Source organism: Petromyzon marinus, chromosome 24 (assembly GCF_048934315.1).
Source record: "Petromyzon marinus isolate PM22_M1 ecotype Great Lakes invasive population chromosome 24, UKy_Petmar_22M1.pri1.0, whole genome shotgun sequence".
In the NCBI taxonomy this organism is placed as follows: domain Eukaryota; kingdom Metazoa; phylum Chordata; class Hyperoartia; order Petromyzontiformes; family Petromyzontidae; genus Petromyzon; species Petromyzon marinus.
Genome location: NC_133690.1, coordinates 1,745,599 through 1,761,850, shown reverse-complemented (window position 1 = coordinate 1,761,850; position 16,252 = coordinate 1,745,599). Strand labels below are relative to the sequence as shown.

The 16,252-nt window shown below is 37.6% G+C and overlaps 8 non-coding genes across 8 annotated transcripts; all 8 read right to left on the bottom strand.

The window, feature by feature from the left end:
- Window positions 1-2,730: 2,730 nt before the first annotated feature.
- Window positions 2,731-2,803, bottom strand: TRNAA-AGC (transfer RNA alanine (anticodon AGC)). The gene has a single exon. It is a non-coding gene; the product is annotated as a tRNA-Ala (tRNA).
- Window positions 2,804-10,998: 8,195 nt separating this feature from the next.
- On the bottom strand, window positions 10,999-11,070 carry TRNAM-CAU (transfer RNA methionine (anticodon CAU)). The gene has a single exon. It is a non-coding gene; the product is annotated as a tRNA-Met (tRNA).
- Window positions 11,071-13,032: 1,962 nt separating this feature from the next.
- Window positions 13,033-13,104, bottom strand: TRNAM-CAU (transfer RNA methionine (anticodon CAU)). Its single transcript has one exon. It is a non-coding gene; the product is annotated as a tRNA-Met (tRNA).
- A 433-nt stretch (window positions 13,105-13,537) lies between these two features.
- TRNAM-CAU (transfer RNA methionine (anticodon CAU)) lies at window positions 13,538-13,609 on the bottom strand. The gene has a single exon. It is a non-coding gene; the product is annotated as a tRNA-Met (tRNA).
- Window positions 13,610-14,561: 952 nt separating this feature from the next.
- On the bottom strand, window positions 14,562-14,633 carry TRNAM-CAU (transfer RNA methionine (anticodon CAU)). The gene has a single exon. It is a non-coding gene; the product is annotated as a tRNA-Met (tRNA).
- A 434-nt stretch (window positions 14,634-15,067) lies between these two features.
- Window positions 15,068-15,139, bottom strand: TRNAM-CAU (transfer RNA methionine (anticodon CAU)). Its single transcript has one exon. It is a non-coding gene; the product is annotated as a tRNA-Met (tRNA).
- A 433-nt stretch (window positions 15,140-15,572) lies between these two features.
- On the bottom strand, window positions 15,573-15,644 carry TRNAM-CAU (transfer RNA methionine (anticodon CAU)). The gene has a single exon. It is a non-coding gene; the product is annotated as a tRNA-Met (tRNA).
- Window positions 15,645-16,076: 432 nt separating this feature from the next.
- TRNAM-CAU (transfer RNA methionine (anticodon CAU)) lies at window positions 16,077-16,148 on the bottom strand. Its single transcript has one exon. It is a non-coding gene; the product is annotated as a tRNA-Met (tRNA).
- Between the last annotated feature and the right edge of the window lie 104 nt (window positions 16,149-16,252).

Below are 16,252 nucleotides of genomic sequence, written 5' to 3'. Positions count from 1 at the left end.
TTTCCTGTAAATGGATATTATTGACGTCCATGGACCTGATAGGCTGCAGAAAAGATGTTGAAAAATTATCATTGTTTGTATCAATACCGGGTTAATAAATTCATTTGTAATATTTTGATTGACCTTGTAAATATATTGATAACGTTTTAAACATTCGACACGTTCATATGATTACTCAATTCATACAAGCTAACAAAAAAAAGGTACGTGTCCATATGTACTTTGGAGAATGTGGGCATCAATCCCACTACCTCTCGCATGCTAAGCGAGCGATCTACCACTTGAGCTAATCCCCCACTGGGTTGTCATGGATGTTTATGTCGACATAGTCCATAGCACATTTAAAAAAATATCTAAGCTAACCAAGAACAAACTCAACCTTTAAATCTGAGATAAATAAAATCCGACCTAAGTGATATAGGAAGCCAGATATCATAGACTGGCTTTGATCCATCGACCTCTGGGAAAATGACCCAGCACGCTTACGCTCTGCCACTCTGCTTTCCTGTAAATGGATATTATTGACGTCCATGGACCTGATAGGCAGCAGAAAAGATGTTGAAAAATTATCATTGTTTGCATCAATACCGTCTTAAGAAATTCATTTGTAATTTTTTGATTGACCTTGTGAATACATTGATAACGTTTTAAACATTCGAAACGTTCATATGATTACTCAATTCATACGAGCTAACAAAAAAAAGGTACTTGGCCATATGTACTTTGGAGAATGTGGGCATCGATCCCACTACCTCTCGCATGCTAAGCGAGCGCTTTACCACTTGAGCTAATCTCCCACTTGGTTGCGTTGAATGTTTATCTCGAAATAGGCCATGGAACTTTTTGAAAAATATCAAAGCAAAAAAGATCAAACGTTACCTTTAAATCTGCGATAAATTAAAACCGACCTATGTGATAGAGGAAGCCAGATATTATAGACTGGCTTCGATCAATCGATCTCTGGAAAAAGGACCCAGCACGCTTTCGCTTTGCCACTCTGCTTTCCTGTAAATGGATATTATTGACGTCCATGGACCTGATTGGCAGCAGAAAAGATTTTGAAAAATTATCATTGTTTGCATCAATACCGGCTTAACAAATTCATTTGTAATATTTTGATTGACCTTGTGAATACATTGATAACGTTTTCAACATTCGACACGTTCATATGATTACTCAATTCATACGAGCTAAAAACAAAAAGGTAGTTGTCCATATGTACTTTGGCGAATGTGGGCATCGATCCCACTACTTCTCGCATGGTAAGCGAGCACACTACCACTTGATCTACTCCCCTACTGGGTTGTTTTAGATGTTTATCTAGACTTAGGCAATGGAACTTTTTGAAAAAATATCTCAGCAAAACAAGATCAAACGTAACCTTTAAATCTGCAATTAATTATAACATACTTATGTGATAGATGAAGCCAGATATCACATACTTGCTTCGATCCAGCGACCTCTGGAAAAAGTACCAAGCACGCCTTCGCTTTGCCACTCTACTTTCCTGTAAATAGATATTATTGACGTCCATGGACCTGATAGGCAGCAGAAAAGATCTTGAAAAAATATCATTGTTTGCATCAATACCGGCTTTTAGAAATTCATTTGTAATATTTTGATTGACCTTGTGAATATATTGATTACGTTTTAAACATTCGACACGTTCATATGATTACTCAATTCATACAAGCTACCAAAAAAAAGGTACGTGTCCATATGTACTTTGGAGAATGTGGGCATCGATCCCACTACCTCTCGCATGCTAAGCGAGCACTCTACCACTTGAGCTAATCCCCCACTGGGTTGTCGTGGATGTTTATGTTGACATAGGCCATAGCACATTTAAAAAAATATCTAAGCTAAACAAGAACCAACTTAACCTTTAAATCTGCGAAAAATAAAAACCGACCTAAGTGATACCGGAAGCCAGATATCATAGACTTGCTTCGATCCATCGACCTCTGGAAAAAGGACCCAGCACGCTTTCGCTTAGCCACTCTGCTTTCCTGTAAATGGATATAATTGACGTCCATGGACCTGATAGGCAGCAGAAAAGATATTGAAAAAAATCATTGTTTGCATCAATACCGGGTTAAGAAATTCATTTGTAATATTTTGATTGACCTTGTGAATATATTGATAACGTTTTAAACATTCGACACGTTCATATGATTACTCAATTCATGCATGCTAACAATAAAAGAGCCACTTGTCCATATGCGTTTTGGAGAATGTGGGCATCGATCCCACTACCTCTAGCATGCTAAGCGAGCACTCGACCACTCGAGCTAATCTCCCCACTTGGTCGTGTTGAATGTTTATCTCGAAATAGGCCATGGAACTTTTTGAAAAATATCAAAGCAAAACAAGATCAAACGTTACCTTTAAATCTGAGTTAAATTAAAACCGACCTATGTGATAGAGGAAGCCAGATATTATAGACTGGCTTCGATCCATCGATCTCTGGAAAAAGGGCCCAGCACGCTTTCGCTTTGCCACTCTGCTTTCCTGTAAATGGATATTATTGACGTCCATGGACCTGATAGGCAGCAGAAAATATACGGAAAAATGATCATTGTTTGCATCAATACCGGGTTAATTAATTAATTTGTAATATTTTGATTGACCTTGTGAATATATTGATAACGTTTTAAACATTCGACACGTTCATATGATTACTCAATTCATACAAGCTAACAAAAAAAAGGTACGTGTCCATATGTACTTTGGAGAATGTGGGCATCGATCCCACTACCTCTCGCATGCTAAGCGAGTGCTCTACCACTTGAGCTAATCCCCCACTGGGTTGTCGTGGATGTTTATGTCGACATAGTCCATAGCACATTTAAAAAATATCTAAGCTAAACAAGAACAGACTTAACCTTTAAATCGACGAAACATAAAAACCGACCTAGGCGATACAGGAAGCCAGATATCATAGTTTGGCTTCGATCCATCGACCTCTGGGAAAAGGACCCAGCACGCTTATGCTCTGCCACTCTGCTTTCCTGTAAATGGATATTATTGACATCCATGTACCTGATAGGCAGCAGAAAAGATGTTGAAAAATTATCATTGTTTGCATCCATACCGGCTTAAGAAATTCATTTGTAATATTTTGAGTGACCTTGTGAATATATTGATAACGTTTTAAACATTCGACACGTTCATATGATTACTCAATTCATACAAGCTAACAAAAAAGGTACGTGTCCATATGTTCGATTCCACTACTTCTCAAATGCAAAACACGTTCTGTCCCACTTGAGCTAATCCTACAGAGGCTTAGTTTGGGTGTTTATCGCGAAATAGGCCATAGCACTTTTTGCAAAATATCTATGCAAAGCCACAACAAACTTAGGCGATAAATCTGCGATAACTTAAACCCAGCTAAGATTGATTAAAAAGACTTGTTAGCAGAGGATGGTTTCGCTCCTTCGACCTCTGGGTTATGGGCCCAGCACGCTTCGCTGCGCCACTCTGCTTTTATGGCAAGGCATATTATCGACGTCTATGTAACTGAGAAGCATCAGAAAATACATTGAAAAATATTCTTTATTGTTTGCATCAATCGAGAGTTAAGAAATTCATTTGTAATCTTTTGATTGACATTGTGAACATATTGATTTTTTATAAACATTCGATAAGTTGATATGTTGCCTCTATTTTTACATGCTAATAAAACATTCACTCGTTACCTATATGTGCTTTGGAAAATGTGGGTATCGATTCCACTACTTCTCACATGCAAAACACGTGCTCTACCACTTGAGCTAATCCTACAGAGGCTTAGTTTGGGTGTTTATGGCGAAATAGGCCATAGCACTTTTTGCAAAATATCTATGCATAGCCACAACAAACTTAGGCGATAAATCTGCGATAACTTAAACCCAGCTAAGATTGATTAAAAAGGCTTGTTAGCAGAGGATGGTTTCGATCCATCGACCTCTGGGTTATGGGCCCAGCACGCTTCCGCTGGGCCACTCTGCTTTTATGGAAAGGCATATTATCGACGTCTATGTAACTGAGAAGCATGAGAAAATACATTGAAAAATATTCTTTATTGTTTTTCATCAATCGAGAGTTAAGAAATTCATTTGTAATCTTTTGATTGACATTGTGAACATATTGATTTTTTATAAACATTCGATAAGTTGATATGTTGCCTCTATTTTTACATGCTAATAAAAAATCCACTCGTTGCCTATATGTGCTTTGGAAAATGTGGGTATCGATTCCACTACTTCTCACATGCAAAACACGTGCTTTACCACTTGAGCTAATCCTACAGAGGCTTAGTTTGGGTGTTTATTGCGAAATAGGCCATAGCACTTTTTGCAAAATATCTATGCAAAGCCACAACAAACTTAGCCGATAAATCTGCGATAACTTAAACCCAGCTAAGATTGATTAAAAAGACTTGTTAGCAGAGGATGGTTTCGCTCCTTCGACCTCTGGGTTATGGGCCCAGCACGCTTCCGCTGCGCCACTCAGGTTTTATGGCAAGGCATATTATCGACGTCTATGTAACTGAGAAGCATCAGAAAATACATTGAAAAATATTCTTTATTGTTTGCATCAATCGAGAGTTAAGAAATTCATTTGTAATCTTTTGATTGACATTGTGAACATATTGATTTTTTATAAACATTCGATAAGTTGATATGTTGCCTCTATTTTTACATGCTAATAAAACATTCACTCGTTACCTATATGTGCTTTGGAAAATGTGGGTATCGATTCCACTACTTCTCACATGCAAAACACGTGCTCTACCACTTGAGCTAATCCTACAGAGGCTTAGTTTGGGTGTTTATGGCGAAATAGGCCATAGCACTTTTTGCAAAATATCTATGCATAGCCACAACAAACTTAGGCGATAAATCTGCGATAACTTAAACCCAGCTAAGATTGATTAAAAAGGCTTGTTAGCAGAGGATGGTTTCGATCCATCGACCTCTGGGTTATGGGCCCAGCACGCTTCCGCTGGGCCACTCTGCTTTTATGGAAAGGCATATTATCGACGTCTATGTAACTGAGAAGCATGAGAAAATACATTGAAAAATATTCTTTATTGTTTTTCATCAATCGAGAGTTAAGAAATTCATTTGTAATCTTTTGATTGACATTGTGAACATATTGATTTTTTATAAACATTCGATAAGTTGATATGTTGCCTCTATTTTTACATGCTAATAAAAAATCCACTCGTTGCCTATATGTGCTTTGGAAAATGTGGGTATCGATTCCACTACTTCTCACATGCAAAACACGTGCTTTACCACTTGAGCTAATCCTACAGAGGCTTAGTTTGGGTGTTTATTGCGAAATAGGCCATAGCACTTTTTGCAAAATATCTATGCAAAGCCACAACAAACTTAGCCGATAAATCTGCGATAACTTAAACCCAGCTAAGATTGATTAAAAAGACTTGTTAGCAGAGGATGGTTTCGCTCCTTCGACCTCTGGGTTATGGGCCCAGCACGCTTCCGCTGCGCCACTCAGGTTTTATGGCAAGGCATATTATCGACGTCTATGTAACTGAGAAGCATCAGAAAATACATTGAAAAATATTCTTTATTGTTTGCATCAATCGAAAGTTAAGAAATTCATTTGTAATCTTTTGATTGACATTGTGAACATATTGATTTTTTATAAACATTCGATAAGTTGATATGTTGCTTCTATTTTTACATGCTAATAAAAAATCCACTCGTTGCCTATATGTGCTTTGGAAAATGTGGGTATCGATTCCACTACTTCTCACATGCAAAACACGTGCTGTCCCCACTTGAGCTAATCCTACAGAGGCTTAGTTTGGGTGTTTATCGCGAAATAGGCCATAGCACTTTTTGCAAAATATCTATGCAAAGCCACAACAAACTTCGGCGATAGATCTGCGATAACTTAAACCCAGCTAAGATTGATTAAAAAGACTTGTTAGCAGAGGATGGTTTCGCTCCTTCGACCTCTGGGTTATGGGCCCAGCACACTTCCGCTGCGCCACTCTGCTTTTATGGCAAGGCATCTTATCGACGTCTATGTAACTGAGAAGCATCAGAAAATACATTGAAAAATATTCTTTATTGTTTGCATCAATCGAGAGTTAAGAAATTCATTTGTAATCTTTTGATTGACATTGTGAATATTTTGATTTTTTATAAACATTCGATAAGTTGATATGTTGCCTCTATTTTTACATGCTTATAAAAAATCCACTCGTTGCCTATATGTGCTTTGGAAAATGTGGGTATCGATTCCACTACTTCTCAAATGCAAAACACGTGCTGTCCCACTTGAGCTAATCCTACAGAGGCTTAGTTTGGGTGTTTATCGCGAAATAGGCCATAGCACTTTTTGCAAAATATCTATGCAAAGCCACAACAAACTTAGGCGATAAATCTGCGATAACTTAAACCCAGCTAAGATTGATTAAAAAGACTTGTTAGCAGAGGATGGTTTCGCTCCTTCGACCTCTGGGTTATGGGCCCAGCACGCTTCCGCTGCGCCACTCTGCTTTTATGGCAAGGCATATTATCGACGTCTATGTAACTGAGAAGCATCAGAAAATACATTGAAAAATATTCTTTATTGTTTGCATCAATCGAAAGTTAAGAAATTCATTTGTAATCTTTTGATTGACATTGTGAACATATTGATTTTTTATAAACATTCGATAAGTTGATATGTTGCTTCTATTTTTACATGCTAATAAAAAATCCACTCGTTGCCTATATGTGCTTTGGAAAATGTGGGTATCGATTCCACTACTTCTCACATGCAAAACACGTGCTGTCCCCACTTGAGCTAATCCTACAGAGGCTTAGTTTGGGTGTTTATCGCGAAATAGGCCATAGCACTTTTTGCAAAATATCTATGCAAAGCCACAACAAACTTCGGCGATAGATCTGCGATAACTTAAACCCAGCTAAGATTGATTAAAAAGACTTGTTAGCAGAGGATGGTTTCGCTCCTTCGACCTCTGGGTTATGGGCCCAGCACGCTTCCGCTGCGCCACTCTGCTTTTATGGCAAGGCATCTTATCGACGTCTATGTAACTGAGAAGCATCAGAAAATACATTGAAAAATATTCTTTATTGTTTGCATCAATCGAGAGTTAAGAAATTCATTTGTAATCTTTTGATTGACATTGTGAATATTTTGATTTTTTATAAACATTCGATAAGTTGATATGTTGCCTCTATTTTTACATGCTTATAAAAAATCCACTCGTTGCCTATATGTGCTTTGGAAAATGTGGGTATCGATTCCACTAATTCTCACATGCAAAACACGTGCTTTACCACTTGAGCTAATCCTACAGAGGCTTAGGTTGGGTGTTTATCGCGAAATAGGCCATAGCACTTTTTGCAAAATATCTATGCAAAGCCACAACAAACTTAGGCGATAAATCTGCGATAACTTAAACCCAGCTAAGATTGATTAAAAAGGCTTGTTAGCAGAGGATGGTTTCGATCCATCGACCTCTGGGTTATGGGCCCAGCACGCTTCCGCTGGGCCACTCTGCTTTTATGGAAAGGCATATTATCGACGTCTATGTAACTGAGAACCATGAGAAAATACATTGAAAAATATTCTTTATTGTTTTTCATCAATCGAGAGTTAAGAAATTCATTTGTAATCTTTTGATTGACATTGTGAACATATTGATTTTTTATAAACATTCGATAAGTTGATATGTTGCCTCTATTTTTACATGCTAATAAAAAATCCACTCGTTGCCTATATGTGCTTTGGAAAATGTGGGTATCGATTCCACTACTTCTCACATGCAAAACACGTGCTTTACCACTTGAGCTAATCCTACAGAGGCTTAGTTTGGGTGTTTATTGCGAAATAGGCCATAGCACTTTTTGCAAAATATCTATGCAAAGCCACAACAAACTTAGCCGATAAATCTGCGATAACTAAAACCGAGCTAAGATTGATGAAAAAGACTTGTTAGCAGAGGATAGTTTCGATCCATCGACCTCTGGGTTATGGGCCCAGCACACTTCCGCTGCGCCACTCTGCTTTTATGGAAAGGCATATTATCGACGTCTATGTAACTGAGAACCATCAGAAAATACATTGAAAAATATTCTTTATTGTTTGCATCAATCGAGAGTTAAGAAATTCATTTGTAATCTTTTGATTGACATTGTGAATATTTTGATTTTTTATAAACATTCGATAAGTTGATATGTTGCCTCTATTTTTACATGCTTATAAAAAATCCACTCGTTGCCTATATGTGCTTTGGATAATGTGGGTATCGATTCCACTACTTCTCAAATGCAAAACACGTGCTGTCCCACTTGAGCTAATCCTACAGAGGCTTAGTTTGGGTGTTTATCGCGAAATAGGCCATAGCACTTTTTGCAAAATATCTATGCAAAGCCACAACAAACTTAGGCGATAAATCTGCGATAACTTAAACCCAGCTAAGATTGATTAAAAAGACTTGTTAGCAGAGGATGGTTTCGCTCCTTCGACCTCTGGGTTATGGGCCCAGCACGCTTCCGCTGCGCCACTCTGCTTTTATGGCAAGGCATATTATCGACGTCTATGTAACTGAGAAGCATCAGAAAATACATTGAAAAATATTCTTTATTGTTTGCATCAATCGAAAGTTAAGAAATTCATTTGTAATCTTTTGATTGACATTGTGAACATATTGATTTTTTATAAACATTCGATAAGTTGATATGTTGCTTCTATTTTTACATGCTAATAAAAAATCCACTCGTTGCCTATATGTGCTTTGGAAAATGTGGGTATCGATTCCACTACTTCTCAAATGCAAAACACGTGCTGTCCCACTTGAGCTAATCCTACAGAGGCTTAGTTTGGGTGTTTATCGCGAAATAGGCCATAGCACTTTTTGCAAAATATATATGCAAAGCCACAACAAACTTAGGCGATAAATCTGCGATAACTTAAACCCAGCTAAGATTGATTAAAAAGACTTGTTAGCAGAGGATGGTTTCGCTCCTTCGACCTCTGGGTTATGGGCCCAGCACGCTTCCGCTGCGCCACTCTGCTTTTATGGCAAGGCATATTATCGACGTCTATGTAACTGAGAAGCATCAGAAAATACATTGAAAAATATTCTTTATTGTTTGCATCAATCGAGAGTTAAGAAATTCATTTGTAATCTTTTGATTGACATTGTGAATATTTTGATTTTTTATAAACATTCGATAAGTTGATATGTTGCCTCTATTTTTACATGCTTATAAAAAATCCACTCGTTGCCTATATGTGCTTTGGAAAATGTGGGTATCGATTCCACTACTTCTCACATGCAAAACACGTGCTTTACCACTTGAGCTAATCCTACAGAGGCTTAGTTTGGGTGTTTATTGCGAAATAGGCCATAGCACTTTTTGCAAAATATCTATGCAAAGCCACAACAAACTTAGCCGATAAATCTGCGATAACTAAAACCGAGCTAAGATTGATGAAAAAGACTTGTTAGCAGAGGATAGTTTCGATCCATCGACCTCTGGGTTATGGGCCCAGCACACTTCCGCTGCGCCACTCTGCTTTTATGGAAAGGCATATTATCGACGTCTATGTAACTGAGAACCATCAGAAAATACATTGAAAAATATTCTTTATTGTTTGCATCAATCGAGAGTTAAGAAATTCATTTGTAATCTTTTGATTGACATTGTGAATATTTAGATTTTTTATAAACATTCGATAAGTTGATATGTTGCCTCTATTTTTACATGCTTATAAAAAATCCACTCGTTGCCTATATGTGCTTTGGAAAATGTGGGTATCGATTCCACTACTTCTCACATGCAAAACACGTGCTTTACCACTTGAGCTAATCCTACAGAGGCTTAGTTTGGGTGTTTATTGCGAAATAGGCCATAGCACTTTTTGCAAAATATCTATGCAAAGCCACAACAAACTTAGCCGATAAATCTGCGATAACTAAAACCGAGCTAAGATTGATGAAAAAGACTTGTTAGCAGAGGATAGTTTCGATCCATCGACCTCTGGGTTATGGGCCCAGCACACTTCCGCTGCGCCACTCTGCTTTTATGGAAAGGCATATTATCGACGTCTATGTAACTGAGAACCATCAGAAAATACATTGAAAAATATTCTTTATTGTTTGCATCAATCGAGAGTTAAGAAATTCATTTGTAATCTTTTGATTGACATTGTGAATATTTTGATTTTTTATAAACATTCGATAAGTTGATATGTTGCCTCTATTTTTACATGCTTATAAAAAATCCACTCGTTGCCTATATGTGCTTTGGATAATGTGGGTATCGATTCCACTACTTCTCAAATTCAAAACACGTGCTGTCCCACTTGAGCTAATCCTACAGAGGCTTAGTTTGGGTGTTTATCGCGAAATAGGCCATAGCACTTTTTGCAAAATATCTATGCAAAGCCACAACAAACTTAGGCGATAAATCTGCGATAACTTAAACCCAGCTAAGATTGATTAAAAAGGCTTGTTAGCAGAGGATGGTTTCGATCCATCGACCTCTGGGTTATGGGCCCAGCACGCTTCCGCTGGGCCACTCTGCTTTTATGGAAAGGCATATTATCGACGTCTATGTAACTGAGAACCATGAGAAAATACATTGAAAAATATTCTTTATTGTTTTTCATCAATCGAGAGTTAAGAAATTCATTTGTAATCTTTTGATTGACATTGTGAACATATTGATTTTTTATAAACATTCGATAAGTTGATATGTTGCCTCTATTTTTACATGCTAATAAAAAATCCACTCGTTGCCTATATGTGCTTTGGAAAATGTGGGTATCGATTCCACTACTTCTCACATGCAAAACACGTGCTGTCCCCACTTGAGCTAATCCTACAGAGGCTTAGTTTGGGTGTTTATCGCGAAATAGGCCATAGCACTTTTTGCAAAATATCTATGCAAATCCACAACAAACTTCGGCGATAGATCTGCGATAACTTAAACCCAGCTAAGATTGATTAAAAAGACTTGTTAGCAGAGGATGGTTTCGATCCATCGACCTCTGGGTTATGGGCCCAGCACGCTTCCGCTGCGCCACTCTGCTTTTATGGAAAGGCATATTATCGACGTCTATGTAACTGAGAACCATCAGAAAATACATTGAAAAATATTCTTTATTGTTTGCATCAATCGAGAGTTAAGAAATTCATTTGTAATCTTTTGATTGACATTGTGAATATTTTGATTTTTTATAAACATTCGATAAGTTGATATGTTGCCTCTATTTTTACATGCTTATAAAAAATCCACTCGTTGCCTATATGTGCTTTGGAAAATGTGGGTATCGATTCCACTACTTCTCAAATGCAAAACACGTGCTGTCCCACTTGAGCTAATCCTACAGAGGCTTAGTTTGGGTGTTTATCGCGAAATAGGCCATAGCACTTTTTGCAAAATATATATGCAAAGCCACAACAAACTTAGGCGATAAATCTGCGATAACTTAAACCCAGCTAAGATTGATTAAAAAGACTTGTTAGCAGAGGATGGTTTCGCTCCTTCGACCTCTGGGTTATGGGCCCAGCACGCTTCCGCTGCGCCACTCTGCTTTTATGGCAAGGCATATTATCGACGTCTATGTAACTGAGAAGCATCAGAAAATACATTGAAAAATATTCTTTATTGTTTGCATCAATCGAGAGTTAAGAAATTCATTTGTAATCTTTTGATTGACATTGTGAATATTTTGATTTTTTATAAACATTCGATAAGTTGATATGTTGCCTCTATTTTTACATGCTTATAAAAAATCCACTCGTTGCCTATATGTGCTTTGGAAAATGTGGGTATCGATTCCACTACTTCTCAAATGCAAAACACGTGCTGTCCCACTTGAGCTAATCCTACAGAGGCTTAGTTTGGGTGTTTATCGCGAAATAGGCCATAGCACTTTTTGCAAAATATATATGCAAAGCCACAACAAACTTAGGCGATAAATCTGCGATAACTTAAACCCAGCTAAGATTGATTAAAAAGACTTGTTAGCAGAGGATGGTTTCGCTCCTTCGACCTCTGGGTTATGGGCCCAGCACGCTTCCGCTGCGCCACTCTGCTTTTATGGCAAGGCATATTATCGACGTCTATGTAACTGAGAAGCATCAGAAAATACATTGAAAAATATTCTTTATTGTTTGCATCAATCGAGAGTTAAGAAATTCATTTGTAATCTTTTGATTGACATTGTGAACATATTGATTTTTTATAAACATTCGATAAGTTTATATGTTGCTTCTATTTTTACATGCTAATAAAAAATCCACTCGTTGCCTATATGTGCTTTGGAAAATGTGGGTATCGATTCCACTACTTCTCACATGCAAAACACGTGCTTTACCACTTGAGCTAATCCTACAGAGGCTTAGTTTGGGTGTTTATGGCGAAATAGGCCATAGCACTTTTTGCAAAATATCTATGCAAAGCCACAACAAACTTAGCCGATAAATCTGCGATAACTAAAACCGAGCTAAGAATGATGAAATATATTTGTTAGCAGTGGATGTTTTCGATGCATCCAACTCTGGGCTTTGAGCCCAGCACGCTTCCGATGCACCACTCTGCTTTCATGGGAAAGGGCACTTTCGACGACTATGTAACTGATAAGCAGCGGAAAAGGTATTGAAAAACATTATTGTTTCTTTGGATCCATAGAGGGTAAAGAAATTCAATTGTAATATTTTGATTGACCTTGAGATTGACCTTATGATTATATTGTATTTTTGTAAACATTCGATAGTTTGATATGTTGCATCGATTTTTAGATGCTAATAAAACATGCACAAGTTGCCCATATGTGTTTAGGAGAATGTGGGTATCGATCCCACTACCGCGCACATGCTACATGCACGCTTTACCACTTGATCTAATCCCATGCCAAGTTATTTTGGGTGTTTTTTTCATGACATATGCCATAGCACTTTTTGCAAAATATCTATGCAAAGCCACAACAAACTTAGCCGATAAATCTGCGATAACTTAAACCGAGCTAAGAATAATGAAAAAGACTTGATAGCAGAGGATGGTTTCGATCCATCGACCTCTGGGTTATGGGCCCAGCACGCTTCCGCTGCGCCACTCTGCTTTTATGGCAAGGCATATTATCGACGTCTATGTAACTGAGAAGCATCAGAAAATACATTGAAAAATATTCTTTATTGTTTGCATCAATCGAGAGTTAAGAAATTCATTTGTAATCTTTTGATTGACATTGTGAACATATTGATTTTTTATAAACATTCGATAAGTTGATATGTTGCCTCTATTTTTACATGCTAATAAAAAATCCACTCGTTGCCTGTACGTGCTTTGGAAAATGTGGGTATCGATTCCACTACTTCTCACATGCAAAACAGGTGCTCTACCACTTGAGCTAATCCTACAGAGGCTTACTTTGGGTGTTTATCGCGAAATAGGCCATAGCACTTTTTGCAAAATATCTATGCAAAGCCACAACAAACTTAGCCGATAAATCTGTGATAACTAAAACCGAGCTAAGATTGATTAAACAGACTTGTTAGCAGAGGATGGTTTCGATCCATCGACCTCTGGGTTATGGGCCCAGCACGCTTCCGCTGCGCCACTCTGCTTTTATGGAAAGGCATATTATCGACGTCTATGTAACTGAGAAGCATCAGAAAATACATTGAAAAATATTATTTATTGTTTGCATCAATCGAGAGTTAAGAAATTCATTTGTAATCTTTTGATTGACATTGTGAACATATAGATTATTTTTATAAACATTCGATAAGTTGATATGTTGCCTCTATTTTTACATGCTAATAAAAAATCCACTCGTTGCCTATATGTGCTTTGGAAAATGTGGGTATCGATTCCACTACTTCTCACATGCAAAACAGGTGCTCTACCACTTGAGCTAATCCTACAGAGGCTTACTTTGGGTGTTTATCGCGAAATAGGCCATAGCAATTTTTGCAAAATATCTAAGCAAAGCCAGAGCAAACTTAGCCGATAAATCTGCGATACCTAAAACCGAGCGAAGATTGATGAAAAAGACTTGTTAGCAGTGGATGGTTTCGATGCATCGAACTCTGGGCTTTGCGCCCAGCACGTTTCCGATGCACCACTCTGCTTTCATGGGAAAGGGCACTTTCGACGACTATGTAACTGATAAGCAGCGGAAAAGGTATTGAAAAACATTATTGTTTGTTTGGATCCATAGAGGGTTAAGAAATTCAATTGTAATATTTTGATTGACCTTGAGATTGACCTTGTGATTATATTGAATTTTTTTAAGCATTCGATAGTTTGATATGTTGCATCGATTTTTAGATGCTAATAAAAAATGCACAAGTTGCCCATATGTGTTTAGGAGAATGTGGGTATCGATCCCACTACCGCGCATGCTACACGCACGCTTTACCACTTGATTTAATCCCATGCCAAGTTATTTTGGGTTTTTTTTTCGTGACATATGCCATAGCACTTTTTGCAAAATATCTATGCAAAGCCACAACAAACTTAGCCGATAAATCTGCGATAACTAAAACCGAGCTAAGATTGATTGAACAGACTTGTTAGCAGAGGATGGTTTCGATCCATCGACCTCTGGGTTATGGGCCCAGCACGCTTCCGCTGCGCCACTCTGCTTTTATGGAAAGGCATATTATCGACGTCTATGTAACTGAGAAGCATCAGAAAATACATTGAAAAATATTCTTTATTGTTTGCATCAATCGAGAGTTAAGAAATTCATTTGTAATCTTTTGATTGACATTGTGAATATATTGATTTCTTATAAACATTCGATAAGTTGATATGTTGCCTCTATTTTTACATGCTTATAAAAAATCCACTCGTTGCCTATATGTGCTTTGGAAAATGTGGGTATCGATTCCACTACTTCTCACATGCAAAACACGTGCTGTCCCCACTTGAGCTAATCCTACAGAGGCTTAGTTTGGGTGTTTATCGCGAAATAGGCCATAGCACTTTTTGCAAAATATCTATGCAAAGCCACAACAAACTTCGGCGATAAATCTGCGATAACTTAAACCCAGCTAAGATTGATTAAAAAGACTTGTTAGCAGAGGATGGTTTCGATCCATCGACCTCTGGGTTATGGGCCCAGCACGCTTCCGCTGCGCCACTCTGCTTTTATGGCAAGGCATATTATCGACGTCTATGTAACTGAGAAGCATCAGAAAATACATTGAAAAATATTATTTATTGTTTGCATCAATCGAGAGTTAAGAAATTCATTTGTAATCTTTTGATTGACATTGTGAATATTTTGATTTTTTATAAACATTCGATAAGTTGATATGTTGCCTCTATTTTTACATGCTTATAAAAAATCCACTCGTTGCCTATATGTGCTTTGGAAAATGTGGGTATCGATTCCACTACTTCTCAAATGCAAAACACGTCCTGTCCCACTTGAGCTAATCCTACAGAGGCTTAGTTTGGGTGTTTATCGCGAAATAGGCCATAGCACTTTTTGCAAAATATCTATGCAAAGCCACAACAAACTTAGCCGATAAATCTGCGATAACTAAAACCGAGCTAAGATTGATTGAACAGACTTGTTAGCAGAGGATGGTTTCGATCCATCGACCTCTGGGTTATGGGCCCAGCACGCTTCCGCTGCGCCACTCTGCTTTTATGGAAAGGCATATTATCGACGTCTATGTAACTGAGAAGCATCAGAAAATACATTGAAAATATTCTTTATTGTTTGCATCAATCGAGAGTTAAGAAATTCATTTGTAATCTTTTGATTGACATTGTGCATATATTGATTTTTTATAAACATTCGATAAGTTGATATGTTGCCTCTATTTTTACATGCTAATAAAAAATCCACTCGTTGCCTATATGTGCTTTGGAAAATGTGGGTATCGATTCCACTACTTCTCACATGCAAAACACGTGCTGTCCCCCTTGAGCTAATCCTACAGAGGCTTAATTTGGGTGTTTATCGCGAAATAGGCCATAGCACTTTTTGCAAAATATCTATGCAAAGCCACAACAAAATTAGGCGATAAATCTGCGATAACTTAAACCCAGCTAAGATTGATTAAAAAGACTTGTTAGCAGAGGATGGTTTCGATCCATCGACCTCTGGGTTATGGGCCCAGCACGCTTCCGCTGCGCCACTCTGCTTTTATGGCAAGGCATATTATCGACGTCTATGTAACTGAGAAGCATCAGAAAATACATTGAAAAATATTCTTTATTGTTTGCATCAATCGAGAGTTAAGAAATTC